The following is a 19,426-nucleotide window of genomic DNA, read 5'->3' as shown; positions in this document are numbered from 1 at the left end:
AAAGAACTCAAGTGATCTCCCCTTCTCAGCCTCCCAAGTAGCTAGGACTACATATGTAGACCACCACACCCAGCTAATTTTTAAAAATGTTTTGTGGAGTCGGGGTCTTGCTATGTTGCTCAGGTTGGTCTTAAACCCTTGGCCTCAAGCAATCCTCTGGACTTGGCCTCCCAAAGTACTGGGATTACAGGTGTGAACCACTGTACCCAGGTGGCCTATTTCACTTTTTGATTCATTGTGCTGGACGTGAACCCTATTCATGTAAGATTTTTGTCTTTTGAGCACTAAGATTCTACTTTTTGATAATTTCTTCCCTTCAGTTTTCTGTTCTATTTCTGAAACACCTGTCAGTTAGATATTGGACTCCCAGGATTAGGTCTCAGCATTTGGAACCTATATCAGAGTTTATCAGGGAAATAAAAGCGTTTCTGTGTTCTCAGTAGGAAGTGTCTTAACACAAGGAATAAGCATTGGAAGGGTTGGAGGAGTAAAGGTTTCTTAAATTGTCACTGACTCGCTCGGTCCACAGCCCCAAAGTACTTGATTCTAGATGCTCAATGTTAAGCTGCTTCAAACCTCACATCCAACTTTTGCTCATGCATCTGTCTGAAACTGCCTTTAGAGAATAATGGTCTCTTATTTTCTATTTAATACCTTCCCAGTCACTGATACTGGCTAGAGGCTGTAATCTGAACCCATGTGGGGCAAGCACTCTGAAAAATGTAGTTCCTGCTTCTTTATGATATAGAGATGCTCTTAGCAGGGGTTTGGAGGTGCCCAGGTGACAGAGACAATTAAGCACAGGACTACACTGGCCATGTGCATACCCCAAGTACTAGCCTTGTGGCCTGGGGCAAATTTCTTTCTTTCCTTTTTTTTTCTTTTGTTCTTTTCTTTTTCTTTTTCTTTTTTTCTTTTCTTTTCTTTTCTTTTTTTTTTTTTTGAGACAAGGTCTTGCTCTGTTGCCCAGGCTGGAGGGCAGTGGTATGAACATAGCTCACTGCAGCCTCAAACTCCTGGGCTCAAACAACTCTCCAGCCTTATCCTCCTGAGTAGCTGGGACTACTGGTGTGTACCATTATGCCCAGCTAATTAAAAAAAAATTCTAGAGATGGTGTCATGCCAGTTTTCTCAAGTTGATCTCAAACTTCCGGCCTCCAGTAATCCTCCCACTTTGGCCTTCCAAAGTGCTGGGATTACACATGTGAGCCACCACACCTGGCCTTTTAAATTTTTTAATGCTTCAACCTCTCCAACTAGTAAGGGAGAATAGTATCATTAGCTACCTTATAGGGTTGCTGGTAAGACTGACTGAAATAACACAGGCAATGAATATAATTCAGTGTCTGGAAAATATTCTAGTGCTTTTGGTGTAGGTTTGTGATCTTAATTTTAACCATTATTATTTAATATCTGTTTTTTTCACATTTCTACCTATATCATTTTGCTCTAAATTTCAAAAAGCTCAACATAATTTTCCAGTCTATTAATTTTTATGACTAATACTTGTAGTCACTAAAAGAACTTTCTTATTTAGATTTTTAAATAGTATCTTCAATGCTTTACAGATGCAATTATTTTGGCTCTGTGTCTTGTTCTTCTGACCCATTTGTTTTCTGTCTTCCAGCAATTATATTGATAGCCCTCTCTTTCTTCTCTGTTGTGAACTTATTCTTTTGGTTTTAAATTTATTTTAATAAGGTCTTGGGAGGATCAAAAGCCATGGAGCTAGTTTACCATCTTGCACAGAAACTGACAGTGCTGTTTTAATCTTAATTTTCCTCATTTAGCAGGATTGAATCCACAGGCTGTCACTAAGAGTAGTTCACAGTTATTCTGCCCTTACTGTGTGTCAAGAGCTTTTCATTCATCCTGTCATCTAGTTCACTTCGATGTTAAGACATAGGTAGTTGTGTTATCCTCAATTCTTTAAGATGAGATTAGTGAGGCTTACGGAGGTCAAATGACTTGCCCAAGTTCACACAGCTAGTAATGAGTAGAGCTAAAATGTAAACACAGATCTAATGGCCACTGAACTACTAATGGTAGCTCTGAGCTGCTACTGCAACGTGGATCTCATCATTTTAAATGGCTGCATTGTACTGGTGTATATTTGTGTTTATATCTGAGCCCTCTCTGATGAACACTTAAGCTGTTTTAAAATTTGCTGTTATAAACAAACTTTACGTAAATATTTAAGTACTGTGGGAAACTTTTTACACACTGTACTATTATTATTTTCTAAAAATAAGTCCTGGAAGTGGATTTGATCAATCAAAAGTTATCTGTGTTAAAACATTTTAAAATATGTTTTGACAAGCTGTCCTTAAAAAAGAAGTTGTAGCGATTGACACTTCCACAAGCAACAGTGTGTGGAAAGGCCTGCTCCACACATGCTAACATCTAATATTACTCCATTATTGCCAATCTCGTAAAAATGAAATGCTATCTTACTGTTTCAATTTGCCTTTATTTCATTGTTAGTGTGACTGAACATCTCTTCATATCATTGTAGATCATAAACCTTTCTTCTTGTGGGAGTTGCCAGTTCATTTTCTGCCCAACTTTTTACTGGGCTACTGCCTCTGTAAGGATTTATAAGTACTCTTTAGGAACAGTAACATTTTGCCTGTTATTTCTGTTTCAAATGTACTGTCTCAGTTCATTGTTTCTATTTTTACCTGTGTCTAAGCATTTGTAAAATAAGTTTTAAATATTTAGGTAGCCAAATCTATCCTAATTAACTTTCATAGCTATTTTTTCTTTCGATGGATGAAAAAATGAAACCAACAAGAAAATTGGTCCATTAAGAGTGTAATTTATGATCTGAGTTTCTAAAAGAATCAGAAAATTCAACAATCTGTTAGCCCTACCTCAGGAAACAGGCAAATTGTTTAATATGATGAAAGTTTTCATTTACATGCTAAATGTTTACCTAAAGTAACCTAAGAAGGATTTATAGCCAGGCTAGGTTGAGAGCTACTAAGCTTACCCTTCTGACTTATATTCTGCTTATAATGTATAGTAACAAAGTCAGAGTTGGATTTGGATGCTAATGTAGGTTGTTGGGATGGGGGCTGGGTCAGCCATATTTGTTCTTTAACCTTGAGCTTCCTACCTGGTGCCAGTTGCTGACATCAGAAGACCTCACTGCTACTTCTCCAGATATTCACTTTGATCACTATTCCTGTTTAAAGTTGCTCCCAGGATAAATGAAGTTCAATTCATAACTGAGTAGAAATCAGATTTATAACAAGCTTGTCCACCAGGCAAAAGTCTCCAGGGTTTGGGAGAGCATGTGAGCCCTGGACGGCACAGAATGTTTCTAAATTAAGTCTCCAGTCCAAAGGATGTGAATTAGCCAGAGACTGACTCAGAGCAAAGTTCAAAAGTTTGAATTCTTCTTTCTCCTACCTTTTAGTTAGAAGGATCTCTCCAGACTCTCCTCTTACCCTCTTTCTCCAGGGATCAAAATTTCCATAGCCATGGCTACCACAACTGTCTCTACTCTTGTAATTTCACCTCCTTAGGATATTCAGACAAATTCCTACAAGGAAGTAACTTTTTCTTCATAACCTGGATTTTAGAAAGGAAGAATGTGAATCCAAATTTTTTTTCCTTTAAAATGCCACTTGGACCCCAACTCCTCTGATAGTTGGGGAGCATCCATCTGAAACCTTTCTGCTTTGTGTTCAGTTATTACTGCATATGATCCTGTGTTGGCTCCTTTATTGGTTCATTTTCTCTATGAGATGTTAGTCTTCCTTTGGGCAGAACTGTAAACTACTCATCTCTGAATTTATATCCCTTAGCAAGGTGTCAAACGTGTGAGGCACTCTGTAAATGTTTTCTTATTAGATGTATGTTAGAAAAATGGAAAATATTTGATTCTAACATGCTGTTATGACTTTGGCCTGGGGGAAGTGTGAGTAAATGGCTTTTGATATAAATGCATTGTGAAGAATAGTAGCATCTCAGTTAGAGTTTTATCAGATACTGGTTAAAAGAGAAAATATGGTGACCCTCAACCAGTCCCTTTAGGGGACCAGCCAAATATTAAGTCAGACCAGACATGCATAGAGTATGTGTCTGCAGAATAGGAGAATAAATACATTTGGGGAGTAGGCTAAGCATACAGTCTAACCAAATGATGTGCAGGCTGCTCTATCCAGTGATGAGTTTACCTGAATTTTATTGGTTAATCTTACTCATAACATCATCTAAAATAAGATGTATTGGTAGTGGAATATAAAATTCAGCATGCTGAGAGTTACTTGAAGACATCTGAAGTTCAGTATAATTAACCAACCCTGAGATTTGTTTAGACATCACAAAAGAATTTTTTACATGCCGAAGGATCTTGTAGTGTGCCTTTTCTAAAAATGATCAAAATGTGTTGTAGCACTTTTAGAGAAAATATGCTATCAATAGAAATCTTTTGTGCTAATTAATTCCAGACATTAAGCAACTATTTAGGTTTTGTGTAACCAACACTCAGAAATAGTCCAGACAAAAGATTTTTCTTGTTGCAAAATTGATTTATTGCCCTTCTCATATTAAAATTCTTTCCATGTAACACACACACACACACACACACACACACACACACACACACACGTAAATTATTTTAGTTTCATCTCAATCACAGCAAGACACTTGATGCCCACAAATGCCTGAAGATTTATGGCATGAAAGTCTCCTCTGTTCAAAATGCTCCCTCCCTCCCTTTCGGCCTAGTGAGCAGTGAAGCATGGGATTATCAGAAACAGTCCTGCATCTTCTGGAAAGCCTCTACTGGATAAGCTCCTTCTCTTTTTCACTGTGGGGCAGGTGCTCGGGCACAGATGGGAGACCCATGGACTCTGGTTTCCTTGACTCTCAATGGGCTGAGGGAGGGCTATGGGTAGGTGCATGAGATGACTTTTTGAAAGTAGGAAAACAGAGTTCTATTTTACCTCATGCTCTGAAACGTTTTCTCCTGCTAGAAAGCTGGCAGTGCTAGAAAATCCAGTCTGACAATAGGAATTCAGTTCAATTCAAGAAGCAATGGGGCTCACTGACTGGAGAACTGGTAAAGGTGCCAGCTGGTACCTGGTCGTTGGCATTAGGACTGTGTGAGATGGCCCATGTTCCAGCACCTTGTCTAATTCTTTTTTTTTCATCGTTGTTGTTATTTCTTTGCTTTTGTTTTTAGCTTTTTTTCCCCCCTCTCTTGTTCCCACTGTTTGTTTGTTTGTTTTCTTTTTAACTTGATGGGCACAAATTGAGGCCTGTATTTGAGTTAAGTTTGACATTGATGACGGTTGTTGAATCATGGGCTGTTCCAATTCTCTGACTTCTTTAAGAGAAACTATACTAATCATAAACCTGTCCTCTTCCTATCCTACCTTAATTGAATGTCTATGAGGGGCAAGCCAAGGGTGACTTTTGGTGATTGTTAGTTTTGTGGCTTCTAAAAAAGTGAGCGTAGTTAATATGGTTGTGACAGTCAACTAAGCATTATATATTGTGTTACTTGTTATCTATCCCTCTTCCCAAGAAACTGCCTAAGAAGAAGTTAGTTAGATACTAGGAACAGAGTAGAAACAGAGAAGTGGGTATACTCAGTAAGATTTTTGTTGAGTACAACACAAAGTCACCTGAAGACTCTGCCAAGAAACCAGTCTGTTCTTACTGAATTTATGGCATCGTCTGCCCCCTTCATATACCTCTGGAAAATTACCAGATATCCCTTGGGGATGATGATTAATGCACGCTCGTGCTCTCTCTCTCTCTCTCTCTCTCTCATATTTAACAAGGACAATAATATGCAGCAAAGTGATGTAGCCTCTAAATGCTACTGAGACATAAGACCATTGATACCCAATTTCTTTTTCTTTCAGCGTTTTTCTGATTGGACCAGAGGTTCTTTGCCATCACTTGTGATTGTGGTTCTTCAGGGTCTTACTGCTCCCTAGGCATGGGTTTGGGTGATAAAGTAAACCAGCGTGAGGCATGACGATACAACACTTTACTTACAGAAATGTCTAGCTATTCCTTGCTGTTTGGTGCAATTAATAGGTTCCTTTGAGTTGTACCCCCCGGACTGCCTTCTCTCATACAGTGTCATAGTGAGCAAGCATTATTCTTTCCTTTTTATGTGGAGAAGAAGAGCAAGGAGAAGTAAAATAACCTCAGTAAAAAAATTTTTTTTAATTCTTGCAATAGAATGTCACAATTCTGCTAGTCACCTTGAGGACCATTCATTTCTGCAGATTTTAATAGGGAAACCAGACTTCCTCTTTAAAAAAAACCTGCCTTTTCAGTTCAGGGCCTCAGGGATGCAGTCTCCCTTCCATGATATGCCCTCTCTTCATTACAAATAGCCTTTCATGAAGCTCACAAGAAGGGACATGAGCACAGGCACACAGTTAGCAACATCCTGGGTGAGTAACCCTGGGCAGGGTGCCTGGGGTGGCTCAGGCAGAGACGGGCAGACAGGGGTGCCCTCAGGATCCAGAGCAGAGTTAAAGCTCTTCCGCAGCCTGTGACCACTGTGTTTTCTTAACTTCAGAAGAGGTGTGGATCCGTCCCTCACTCTCTGCCTTGTGTTTATAATGTCATCTGCTCCTCCTCCTCCAAACACACACAGTTCCTTCTGACTCACTGCCATGTTTCTGTAACCTTGGGCAAGTCTGTCACCTTTGAGGGCTTCTGCGCATTTATAAAGAGAGAATGATAGTCATGACTGCCTGCTTGCTGGAGCTTGCATTAGCAGCACACAGGCATGGCAAAGCTGAGCGCTGGACGAGAGAACTCAGATGTGGTTCCCTGTACTCCTAGCCAAGTGGGCTTCTTCTCTGGTAAAGATCAATGCCCGGACTCACCAATTTATAACATCTTCACGGCAGCATAGCTGGGATCTCTTGAGCAGTCTTTTCATTCCCCCTATTTACCAAAGAGATAGGAATGATCTCCCTAGAGAAATTAAAATTATTTCTGTGTTCTCCTTAAAGAACTTTTTGAAGTAAACTTTTCTAGTTTTTCATAGAACACAGAATATCAAAACTAGAGAAGACATTAGAGACGTTATACTCTCAATCTCCTGCCTCCATTCTGAAAATGAGAAAACTGAGGCCAAGAGAGCTGAAGTGACTTGCCCAGAGCTGCCTCGTCGGTGTGTGTAGTGCAGAATCAAACACAACCCCGGTCTCCTATGTGCTGTCTAGAGCAAGTGGACCCTCCATGCCCTATTCCCTCTACAACAATGTTTAACACTTCTGATTCTTTCTTTAGTTTTCCCTAGTAATTCCAGTTTTCTTTTTATAAATCAATTTCTTGATTAAATTCCTAGTTGATTACCAATTTAGTATCACCAACAAATATTTACTGAGAACCCATTATCTTTTTGGTACTGAATAATGATTAAAAGTACAGATATACACACACAGGCAGACACACACACTCACACACACATGCACAGACACAAATATAGAGGACTCTAAAGAAGCTGTGGTTTGGCCTACTGGATAAATTTAAAACCTCCTCATCTCTGATGAGTGGCAAGATTATTTAATCCTATGTCAAAAACAGTGTCTAACACACTCCTGGTAAAGCGTAGATGACTGTTGCTGAACTGAGTGGATAACCCATCAATAAATGTTTGTGGTTATTCATCGTTAGGACACAGAGAAGTAAAGATGTGAAACTGAGCCACCACCAAGATGTCTAAAAATTGGCATAAAGCCAGAGAGAGAGACAACAGTGATGTCAGGCCTAGGATGCCTCTGTTGGGCTGTTTTATGTTTAATTTGTTGGACTACAATTTATCAACACAACTGTATTCTATAACAGTACTCTTCTTATGGAAAGTGGAGAATTTTCATTTTGCAAAGAAAAGCAAAATGAGATAAATTTGGGTAGAGAACAGTTACGTTCAGGAAGTCTAGCCATTAGCTCTTCCTATGATTAGGATTCCTATCTAGGAAGCAGAGCTAAATTTTGTGGGATACATGTGTTTGAAATTGAGGGTACATATCCTTGGAATTTATAGGGGTACTGGCTTTCTTTGGGTCATAGAGAGAAGCCTGCCACCTCCCAATTCACTGCAACATCTTCTGGCTGACCTCTCCTGGGTTTTCTTTTCTCTTGAAGCCTGCTCACATATTAACCACACGTTTTCAGCTGTTTACCTTGTGAAATCTAATGAGGTCACCACAAAGTAGGCCCCATGGATGAAAGCCATCATTCCACAGAAATACACATGAGCTCCAGCCAAATGCACTATATAAGGTTTATCTTGAGAAATGAATCCTTGAAAACATCAGCCCAGTGATGACAAAAAAGAATTCTGCCTAGTTAGAGTTCTCTGCAGGAAGTATTTTTGATATTATTTTGGCTTTTGAAAAACAACAAAAAAAGACTTTGTGGGGGTTACCTCAGTGCACAGTGAAATCGCACATTCAAACTGTTTGAATCCTGTCCTCCAAATACAGAGGTCTTATGTGAAAACAATCTCATTTTCATTTTCATTTCTGGGAACCCCTCCAAGGCATGGTGAACTGCCAGCATTTTGTGACCTTCAGTTCCTTTACTGCTGTCATGGGAAATTTGACCTTGGAACTGTAGAGAGGAGGGGAACAAGTCTTGGGTGGGTCAGAGGCAGAAGTTTCATTCACTCTGCTTGCTCATTGCCTAAAACTACAGGTTCTCCTGCACCAAGATCCTTAGAACCTCAGAGGTCACAGATATGGAGACCAAAATGTATGATGAGGATACATATTAACACCAGAGCAAGGATGTGGACAATAAGGCTGTCACATGGGATGAAGACTCAGGCAGCCAGCCAGGGGCGATTCCCAGTGAAGCATTAGGGATAAGAAAACACTTGATCCCTTCCAGATGCATAGCTGATGCAGGGCTCCCTGACCTTTCAGAACATCTTAGGACTGAAATGGAATTCCTAGGGCATAAGGTTTCCTCCTGTAACTCTAGCTGGTTTCTGTAGGGTTGAAACTACAATAATGGATTCTCAATTTGTAGAAGGACTTCCTTGGGTTCCATACCATTTGGCAACTGTTTGACTCATGAGATATCATCTGACTACAGGGTTAGTCAGAGCTTGTGCATCTCAAGACACCGTGGGGTTCTCTAGCCCCTACTCATGTACACTGTTCTCTAGGCACACAACAGATTAGAGGACAGTGGTGGCTTATCCTTCTCCTAGCATGAACCCCTTTGATATCTTATTTTGCTCATGGGCACGTGGGCTTGAAAGGTTTTTTGCCTTTAAGGCAGATTTTATTAAGTAACAATTAGTGTCTTTGTTTTCATTACTCTATGAAAATCTAATTAGAATAACAGCATTACCACACTGACCTGATAGAATTCTAGCCCAAAGCAAAGCAATCAATATTTGAGTGGGTCTCTGCAGCCTGAGAACAGGCTGTGTAGTCATTTGGCATTTTTAATTTCTGAAAATTTAAATAAAAAGCGTTTAGGCCCCATTCCTACCACTTGTAAGACTTAGGAATCCAGGGAACTGCATGAGTATTTCATATAAAAAAAGAAAAAAGAATTTGGAGTCCCAAGACCTAAGGGACTTAAGTTGAGTGAGATTCAGAAGGTTATTCACCTGTATTGAGTCTCAGGTTTCTTATCTGAAAGGATCTCATCTGAACACAGTACTCATCTTACAGGGCTGTGGTGAAGATTAAATAAAACTATTGACATACTGGACAGTTTTGAAAAATTTAGCTGATTTCAAAGACTGAAATTTTACAGCAGAAGTAAACTTAAAAAAATCTTGGTATAATAAATGACAAATTTGTCTTGTACATCACATTAAAGTCAATCAATCAAACAAACAAAACAATGTTTATAAACTAGAAGATAAGAACAGTTTTCCCTCTCAGCTTAAGGAATCAAAGCACTGACTCTTGGGCAATTGCTGTTGTGTGTGTGCATGTGTGTACGTGGGTTTTGTGGTTCCTTTTCTAGAGGAGAGGAAAACCACTGTCATATTGAGGTTTATGCTTAAACTTAAGAACATCAACAACATCTGGTGTGAGTGGAAAGGGGGAATAAATATATACTCTGAGGATCTGATCAAATAATTTAGAAAGAACTTTTTACCCTTTTACACTTAGAACGTGAACAGTGTAGACACTGTTGGGTCTGTTTCCCAGAGCAGAATGCTGAAGAACATCGGATTTGGAGTCAGATACCAACTCAAATTTCACCTCATCTTACTAGCTCTGTGACTTGGGCAAGTTGCATAGGTTTGTTATGAAAATTAAATGAAAAAACGTGTAGATAAAAAGGCAGCAGTTCATGTTTTAGTCATAATAAGTACTTGATGCAGCTGAAATGTCGCGGTGAGTCTGTGTTGTAGCTTCAACTTTCTTTCTCTTAGTGTTTTAGTTAATGAAAATGATGGCATGTGAGTACAGTTCATGCAGGGTCAGTTGATTAGTAAAGGGTGCTGGTGGACATGGTGGTGCAATCATCCCTATTTGTGCCGCCTTTGCTATCACACACTTGAGATACGTGTGAGGCAAGTCAGTATAAACCCTTTGTTCAAAGACGTTTAGTCATCTGTGTTTCATGATGGCATTTCTTTATCTTGATCTTGTAAATGCTCAGGAATTGTGGCTGCTTTAGAATTTATGACAGACAGCTAATGGAATCTTTAGGACATACATGAACAGAAGTGAAACTAGGGGTGGGGGTGGATGAAGGCTTCGTACATTACTCATTCGCTGCTCAAATGACACCAGCAAGCCATTTAGACTCGAACCTGACAGGGGTCTCTTTGGGTTGCTGATGGTGAGATCCTTGATAGGTGGGACTGTTGATGGTTTCCCTGGTTTTAAGCCTCTTCGTGCCCAAGTCTCTTAGATTTAAATGAGTGGATATTAGCTGAGATGAGATAGCAAGTAAATCCTCGAGTTCCTCGAGAAAGATTGGGATAGGGTCATTTCTTCTCTGGAAATAGTTCAGAGGTTGTACTTTAGTTGGGGCTCATGGATTTGAGTCTACAGTATAAAAAGGGGCAAAGACCCAGCCTGAGGATTAGCTGGGTTATTTAGAAAATATACAGGACAGAGAAGACTCCAGTTACTGCCACGACTGAAAATATTTCCTTTTGCTCCTGCCTGTTTCATCCTTTTCAGAAGTCCAGTACTGGCCTTTTGGTTATAGCGGCTCAGGCATGGCACGTCAAGAGCCGGTGGAGAACCTCTGACTGTATTAGTCAGCCTTGCTTACCTCAGTGACCCCGCTCCCCAATTTATGCTTATCCATATGGTCAACTCCATGACCTTATGGGAAAAGCATTGGGTTGGGAACAAGGCAGAACTGAGTAGGATCCTGGCTCAGACTACTTGCATGATTTTGGGCAAATTAATTGACTTCTATATTCTAACTAGCTAACATTTAAAAACAATGACAATGCCTATTTTAATCTAGTCAATCTGAAGAATAGTCTCCCTCTACTTACTATACAATATTCAGGACATGGAAAGAAAAAGCTGGATATACCCTTAGGGACTTCCAGCGTGTTTTAGGCCCTGAGCCAGAAGCTACAAAAAAACGGACAGGTCAGACCTGTGTGTCTGCCCCTAAGGCAGCCTTCAGTAATGTGGGGAAATATGGCTAATGCATTTAAAAATTAAAAAAAAATTTTTTGAAGGGACAGAGTCTCACTTTGTTGCTCAGGCCGGTCTTGAACTCCTGGCTTCAAGCAATCCTCTGCTTCGGCCTTCCAAAGTGCTGGGATTATAGGCATGAGTCACCATGCCTGACCTAGCCAATGCATTTGATCACCCCAAGATCATTTTTCCTCTTCAAAACCACCTCCATCACTTGCATTATCTACAGACACACTCTGGACACCACTCAAATTTACATTTAACATTTTGCAGGGCTTAGTGTCTTCACAGAAATGTATCAGTTTTCCATGATTCTCCACAACATTCTTGGGAGGTAGCCACAGACTTACCCACACTCACACACGGGTTTGTGTCTACAATGGCCTCAATTCTTGCATCTAGTTAACTGCCTCAGACACTAAATATTCAGCCACAAACCTTACCTGAGGGGAGTCACTCCAGTTCCACAAATGATTGACAAAAGCAATGTCAAACATTACCTTGTCCTACATGACCCAAGTCCTTCCCTAAAGGGAGTTCAGGAAAATAGGGCCTCTGCATCACCAGGCTTCTAACTAATGACCACAGGAGCCAGGAACCACTGCACAGGCCTGGAAGTTGTATGTGGTGACAATGTGACAACATTTCTGCAATTAGAGGAGTTATGTTCAGGCCTAAAGAAGAGTGAATCACATTCAGTAAAAATAACATATTTCTAGAATGTATAGACTTGAAGGGGAAAATTTTCATGTTTTCTTTGGTGATTACTTTATAATATTATTCTTCCTCAAGAATCACTTAATAACTTTTTCATAGTTATCATCTCCTTCTTCCCCATGTAGACCTCCAGTGATGAGGGAAGTTCCCCGCAAAGCCACTAGCTCTGTTCCTAAAGTGGCATCGGTATCAGGTTTGCATTTCAGTTTTACTCATGTTTGGGGGAACTTTGGGATATTTACTATTCTGAGAAGGAGAAAAACTTACTCTGGTCAGAAAAGAATCTGGACGATAGCTTCAGAGCTATCTACGTTGCCCATGTCTTTTCTACAGAGGGCCTCAGGCCAGCAAAGGCTTTGGTGGTCCTCCATTCAGGCTAAGAAACAGCCTCGCCTCGGTAAATGATTGACCTAGCTGCCGATGTGATAAGCTTAGGTAAATAGGCTTGATTCTGCTCCAGTAATTTCAGTACTTTTAACTCTCTAGGTTCCAAAGCAGAAAAATATAGGTGACTTCCTGGGAGAGCCCATGATATGAAGTTGACAGCTCTGTGAATGAACGGTGTATTTCTCAGACTATATTATTCTATACCATATATACATACAGTGTCCTCCCTGGTATGTCTTGAAAATGGAAAAAAAATATGCAAGCAAAATTCTGGAACAGAACCATGCTTATGGAACTACCACTAATGAAATAATTTTAATAAATCACACGTATAGTTTGTTATAAAGAAAGATTTTTTAAAAAACCTTCCAAGTTTCTGAAATATGTACAGGAGCAACAACAATTTTCAGAAGAGATAGAAGACAGAAGGAAAATACAGCCTGCTTTCCAGAACAGGCTGATGGACAAATGACTGAATTGAGACACACACCCAGGTCTACACATCTCCTTCAGCAGACCATCCTCAGAGGCACTCTGGTGACAAGGCTGTGTACAGTGCTCGCTTTGTGATCATGAGAGAAGGGCCATGACCCCAAAGATCACCTACCTTGTCTGCCGCTTTTCAATCCCGACTCTTCCCTCAGCCTCTTTTCTGACTCAGCAGGGATGTCCCGTGACTGTTCCAGCCCTTGCTGAAGAGGGTGGGATGTTGAGAAGATGCATTAACACAGGCTTCTCCTTTTCCGCAGGCCTGAAGGTGAGGTGTTCCTTTCCCCTTCCTTTCCTGCTCTCCCTGGCCTCTGCAGACAGTGGTCACAGGCAGCAACTTGCTTGCAGCCAGGTATGTTGACAGATGTGAAGGAGGGAGTCTGCCCTGGCCTCGGCCGTCTGGTCTAGCCAATCACTACACACCAGGACAGCCTCCAAGTCCTGTTTAAATCCATCCAGAGCTGCGTGGCAAAATCAGATGGCCACAAATAAAAGAAAATAAAATCCCTTGTAACTGCATCTGGGAAGTGGACAAGAGGCTCTGAGAATAGTTTATAGAGAAAACAAAATTTTTTTTTCCTTTAGATTATAGCAACCTCAGAGGGAAATCTGGAGGTCACTTTATCAAATCTCCCATTTAATAATGAACTTTCTTGTACTAAATTCTTGTATGGTGAGAATCATCTGGCAGGTTTTTGAATAAATATGGCTACCATTCATTGAAAGAGTGTTATATGTTATGCATTTCATGAATATTACCACAAATCCTCATGGTAATGTTAAGATTTTATTCCTATTTTATGGATGAGGGAACAAAGGCTTGTAATATTGGGGTTCAGAGGCTCAGGGTGCCCTTAGCTCCCCTGAGAGGATGTTTCTCCAGGTTCTTGGTCTCCTGCCCTCTCAAGAATGAGAGAGGGGACCACGGCACAGTGTGCAGTAAATGCTGGACTCAAAAGTGTTTGTAGAAAGTGATTTTTTAGAGACACAGAGAGAAAAAAACAGGAGAGAGAAACAGCTAACTCTCACACTGAGAGAATCCAGAAAGATGGAATCCAGGAGAGGAAAGCAGCTTCCACCCTGAGTGGAAGGGAACAGAGAGAGATGGAGTTTAGGAGGGGAAGACAGGCTTCCACGAGAGAGTGTGGAAGGGGACTCCAGAGGGGAAATCAGGAGAGAGAAAGATGGCTTCCATGAAGGGAGTGTTCATGGAAGGGGACCCAAACGGAGTCCAAAGGGGTGTGGAAGAAGGGGACTTTTAACCTGGGAGGAACCGCCACCTTCTCTAAGACCCCAGGCCAATGAAAGGAGTCCCTTAGAACTTCCACTGGTGTGATTGACTCTTAGTTTCTTCCCACGCCTGCGAAATTTAAACATAAACCATTAAATCTCCCAGATGGAGAGAGATGGGAGGGGGGCATGGCGCTGAGAAGTTCTTGCCCTTAGAACTACACCCCCTTGTGGACTCGGAAAGAGAACACATTCCATCAGGCTCAAAGGAGTAATGGACATGTAACTAGTAGGTGCTGAAGCCAAGATTTGAATCCAGATCTGCTCTAAGACCTGCACGAGCATCAGTAAATCTTTCCATGATATGTTCTGTGGTAGACTGAATTATAGCCCCCACAAAATGTCCACATCCTTATCTCCAGAACCTATGTTACATGGTAACATAACATAGTTTGCAGACATGGTCAAGTTAAGGATCTTCAGATGGGAGATTATCCTGGCTTATCCAGGCAGGCCCAGTGTAATCACAGGGGTCCTTATGAAAGATCAGAATCAGAGAAAGAGGTGTGATGACAGAAGCAGGGTCAGTGATTGCTATGCTGCTGGCTTTAAAGGTAGAGGAAGGGGCCATGAGCCAAGGAATGCAGGCTGCTTCTAGAAGCTGAAAAGGCAAGGAAGTAGATTCTCCTCTAGGGCCTCCAAGAAGGAGCATGGCCCCACTGATCATTTTAGACTTCTTACTCTAGACCTGCAAGGTAATGCATTTGCACTGTTGTAAGCTACCAAGTTTGTGGTAATTTTTTATAGGAACTATAGCGAATGAGTACACATTCCCTCGGAAATACTCTATGATGGTGAGCTCACTATCTCACTTAGCTTCCTATTCTACAAAGGAATACTCTTTATCAAGCTAAGCTTGACCTTCTTGAACTGGTCATTCATTGGTCATTCACTGGCACTCAGGGAGGCAGCTGGAAATGGTGGCAAACAGCCCTGGGAAGGAAATTAGAATCTGGATTCTAGTTCCAGGTCTGCCTTAGCCAGTCACTTCTCTCTGGCTTTCAGTTTTCTCTTCTATAATGTTAATGCCTTGCACAAATGTTCTATATCTAAAGCCATAAGATTCTAAACTCAAGTCATGTAACAATTTAAAACTACTTGAAGATGTCCCTGTTACCTTGCTTCCAGTGTTTCCTGTTCCAACTACCCTGGTTTTCCATGTGACATGACTTCTGGATCCTTCCCTCTCCAAGTTACTCTTCTCTAAGAAGGCTCCAATTTACCCATTTCCCTCTGAAATGTGGTGCCCAAGTCTGCATAGTGCCCCTGCCACTTCTTATCTGCCAGTGTGCCTGGTTCTGCTGGCTCCCCTGACCACGCTCTCTTGCTGGGTCCCATCTGACTATACCTTAGGATCCTTTGAACTTGGCTTAGTCTGTTCTTTTCATGTTGTTGGATTTGACCTTACCTCTTGAAACAGAGCACCTATAGTGAACAATTCTGCAAGAATCTTCATTTAGATTTTTTTTTTTAATAGGAAGGACCAAGACTTTCTAGTGCTACCTAAATTAGCCTTGCTTGCTTAACAACATTTAAATGATAATGCCTTCTTCTAGGTGCTTGAAAGGCAGTGGTTTATAACATTTTAAGATCATAAATTCTTTGAGAATTCGATGCAAGTTATGGGTCCTTTACCAGAAAAAGAGTGCACATACATCTAAGATTGTATGTGTCATTTTGGGGAGTTCTAGTCCCCCTGAAGTAGTCCACTGGCCCCTCTGATGTGTGGTAAGTTAGTTCTACATTCACAAGTTGTTGGTGGGGGAAGCTTTTGCAAAAGGCAGCCTAATGTTTTCTTCTAGATCTCCTTATACTTCATGGAGGTCCTAGAAACAGCTCCTGCAACTGGATTGTGCAAATGCCCAGTGAGGATCAAGGTAGGAAAGTCTGCAGGCTAAAAAGCACTCAGTTCTCAGGTTAAACAAAAAACAGCATTCAGTGGCTGCCTTTAACAAGAACATTGCTTCTTATAGCCTTTCTCTACAGGATAAGTCCTATTCTTTAGATGCTTAGCTCCTTAGATTAAAGTTATCTGCCTGCGGAAGACTTCTCTCAATTGCCTGATGCTACTGGACAGAGGCTGACACTGCTGTGGCCTCCTCCCCACCCATGCTGTCCAAAAACACTGGCCAGCTGTGAAAACACCCTGGTCTGACTAGTGCTTTTGTCTCGCTGGCACTTGTCCAGGCCATCCTGGGTGAGGTTTGAGGCACATTGGCTTTGGCCACACTGTCCCTCCCTTGCAACCTCCCACCCTTTCTGAGAATGAAAGGTTTCAAGTCTTAAAAATAATAACACTCCTTTGGTCATACTGAGCAGATTTGCAGAGGGGTAAACACAATCACTTCTTGCTGATCAGGAAGAATTCCTTTGGAAAAAAAAACAACAAAAATCCAGGACATTCAGGCAACCTGACCTTGAGGAAACAGAGAAGGAATCAGTTTCAAAGCTGAGGAAATGGAGTTTGCTCTGAGTTTCTTGTTTGCCAAGCTCAGCCATAGGTAGGACTCAGTGACTCCATGACCCTTCTTTCCCTAGTTTAAACTCTGTACCGGACAACATAGAAAGAGATTATCTGAGCATGGACTTCCACAGGAAACATGAAGGAAGTTCCCTTATGAAAAGCAGAGATAATTTTCTGTTTCAAATAGCAGTTTCTTTATGTAGTTAGTTAGTAAGTAATATTTAAAGAGCAAGTCAAACCCAATTCTAGGCAAAAAGGACTGGTAGAATCCTGTATTTTTTTTTCAACCTGGAAAGGATCATAAACTTAGGTCATTCTCATAGCTCTTCACAGTGGGGTCTTTGAAAAACTTAGATAAATTTACTTTGAAAGGGGACTTTATATCACTATTGAAAACCTAGGACTACCTGCTACAAAGAGAAGGTAACCACAACATCAACACAATGCAAACAAAATGAGATTAAATGTTAGCTAGATACTACTGCCTTTTTGGTTTTGGTTGATAGCAAAAGACAGAGAGGTTTCACTACTAAACTGAGACTTCCCTCTTGACTAATCAGAACTGATTAAGTGATTAATGATATTAATGCCACTTAAGGATATGGCCATCTTCCACCTCACATCATCTTGCATACCACCTGTGGCATAAATGCCACTCTCTGAGTAATGCATTTCTGATTCAGTAATTCTCCAACTGGTTATACACCAAAATACATATTTCTAAGTATTCCTCCTGGGATATGCCTTAAGATATAACGAATCATAATCTTCAGGGATCAGGTCCAGAAATATATATTAATGTGAGTACCTCCAGATTAGGAAGCTTCCAGAGGTGTAAACCACCAACAGCCAAAGCCCGGGGCTTTGTCTCTAGTGCCTTCCTCACACCGTTCTTCTCTTTGCCCCTAACAACCATTGCCCTCTAACCTACACAGACACATACACACACACACACACACACGTACACACACACACAAAGAGAGAAATGAATGACCAAGTCTAATCACTCAGCACCATTCAGCTGCCTTGACCTTCCACTGCAAAGCCCCAAGAATTTGCCACACAAAGAGCTTTCACATTTTCTTTCGCTGTCCAAATTTATATTGACTTACTTTTCATTAGTTAGTTCCTGCTAAATCATCTACCAATCAACACAAAGGTTAGCAGTCATGTTGAAGGGATTGTGTTGGGTGCCATTTGAAGGAGGGTGCAAAATCCCTGCCCTTATTACTAAGACTAATAGCTATTATTATTTCCTATGTGTCATGCTATGTGCGAAAATGCTTTCTATGCATTTTCTTATTTTGTCTTCTCAATATCCTTCATGGTAGGTATTTTTAGCCGTATCTTCTATGTAAGCAGAGATGTTAATTTGCCTGAGGTTACTCAGCCAGGATATGGAGTCGGGAGAGAAACTCAGGTCTGTGCACTTCTGAAATGCCTACATTAACTGTGGATTAACATCCATAAACTGTGCACTTCTGAAATGCCTACACTTTTGTGCTAAATAGAAGTTTATAACCTTGTTGTAATATGATACATTACTATGATTAGATATAAAGAGTTCATACGTAATGTGAGCGCTCCATTGTTACAGAGGCAATGTCTCAACCCAAGTATATGTTTAGAAATTGAGGCAGACCAGTAGTATCTTTGCAATTGCACCATACAGGTTATACATGCCTTGCTTATGTTTGGACCCAACTCTATCTACATCATGTAATTTATTATAAAAACTGAACAGGAATGACTACAGTTAAAAATTCTGAATACGATTATGTTGTTAAATTGCTATGGTAACTTCAACAGACTTATAATTATTCTTAATTACCTGTTTTAACCTTTGACTACAAGAAATTAATGGTTAGAATTAATTTGATCTCTGCTAAATTCATACCAAAAAACCTTACCTCAACCCATTATTTTTGTCACGTATAGGGGAAACACAGAATCCACTAAAATTAAGCGGGCTTGGCTATTCTATTAAAAAGAATTAGAAATGAGGAAGATACTGGAATCTTCATTGCAGTGGAAATGCAGTTCCACCCTTATTTAATCTTTGTATGTACAAGTACATTATCTCTGCATTGTTTTATTTCTGGGCATTTTAGCAATCACTCAAATTAATGTGGGTAGAGATGGTGGTCAGGTGAGTGTGGATGTCAGTATGGATGTCAGTAAGAGCAGGTCTGAGATTAGGGGAAATAACTGAAGTGCTAAGGATGAAGCTTGGAAAAGCATGGGGTCAAGGGTGTGTACACATTTCACACACTGCTACATCTTGAGGACTGCAAGCACGTTTAGTTAATCCAAATATATGTTAGACATGCCTGAGAGGGTTTTCGTTTAATATTACATAATGATATTTTATTGACACTGAGTTTATAACTCTTTAAAACAAAACTAGAAGTGGACCAATAACAAAATGTTCATCCAAACAAAGGAAAAG

The 19,426-nt window shown here is 40.5% G+C and overlaps 1 protein-coding gene across 13 annotated transcripts in view; it reads right to left on the bottom strand.

Annotated features, from left to right (window-relative positions):
• The window catches only part of PHLDB2 (pleckstrin homology like domain family B member 2), a 225,587-nt gene extending 212,036 nt beyond the window's left edge, over window positions 1-13,551 (bottom strand). For 12 of the 13 annotated variants that reach the window (XM_012460945.2, XM_064374594.1, XM_064374596.1 and 9 more), the window contains exon 1: window positions 13,342-13,530. The gene's annotated coding sequence lies outside the window, so the exon portion shown is untranslated. Of the gene's footprint in view, window positions 1-13,341 lie in introns of all 13 variants that reach the window. The other variant, XM_012460947.3, reaches the window with a different exon arrangement.
• Between the last annotated feature and the right edge of the window lie 5,875 nt (window positions 13,552-19,426).

This window comes from Aotus nancymaae, unplaced genomic scaffold, assembly GCF_030222135.1.
Source record: "Aotus nancymaae isolate 86718 unplaced genomic scaffold, 86718_ANA_hifiasm-v0.15.2.pri h1tg000011l, whole genome shotgun sequence".
Lineage (NCBI taxonomy): Eukaryota > Metazoa > Chordata > Mammalia > Primates > Aotidae > Aotus > Aotus nancymaae.
Note: the sequence above shows the minus strand (reverse complement) of the source record. Positions and strands in the feature narration are given on the sequence as shown.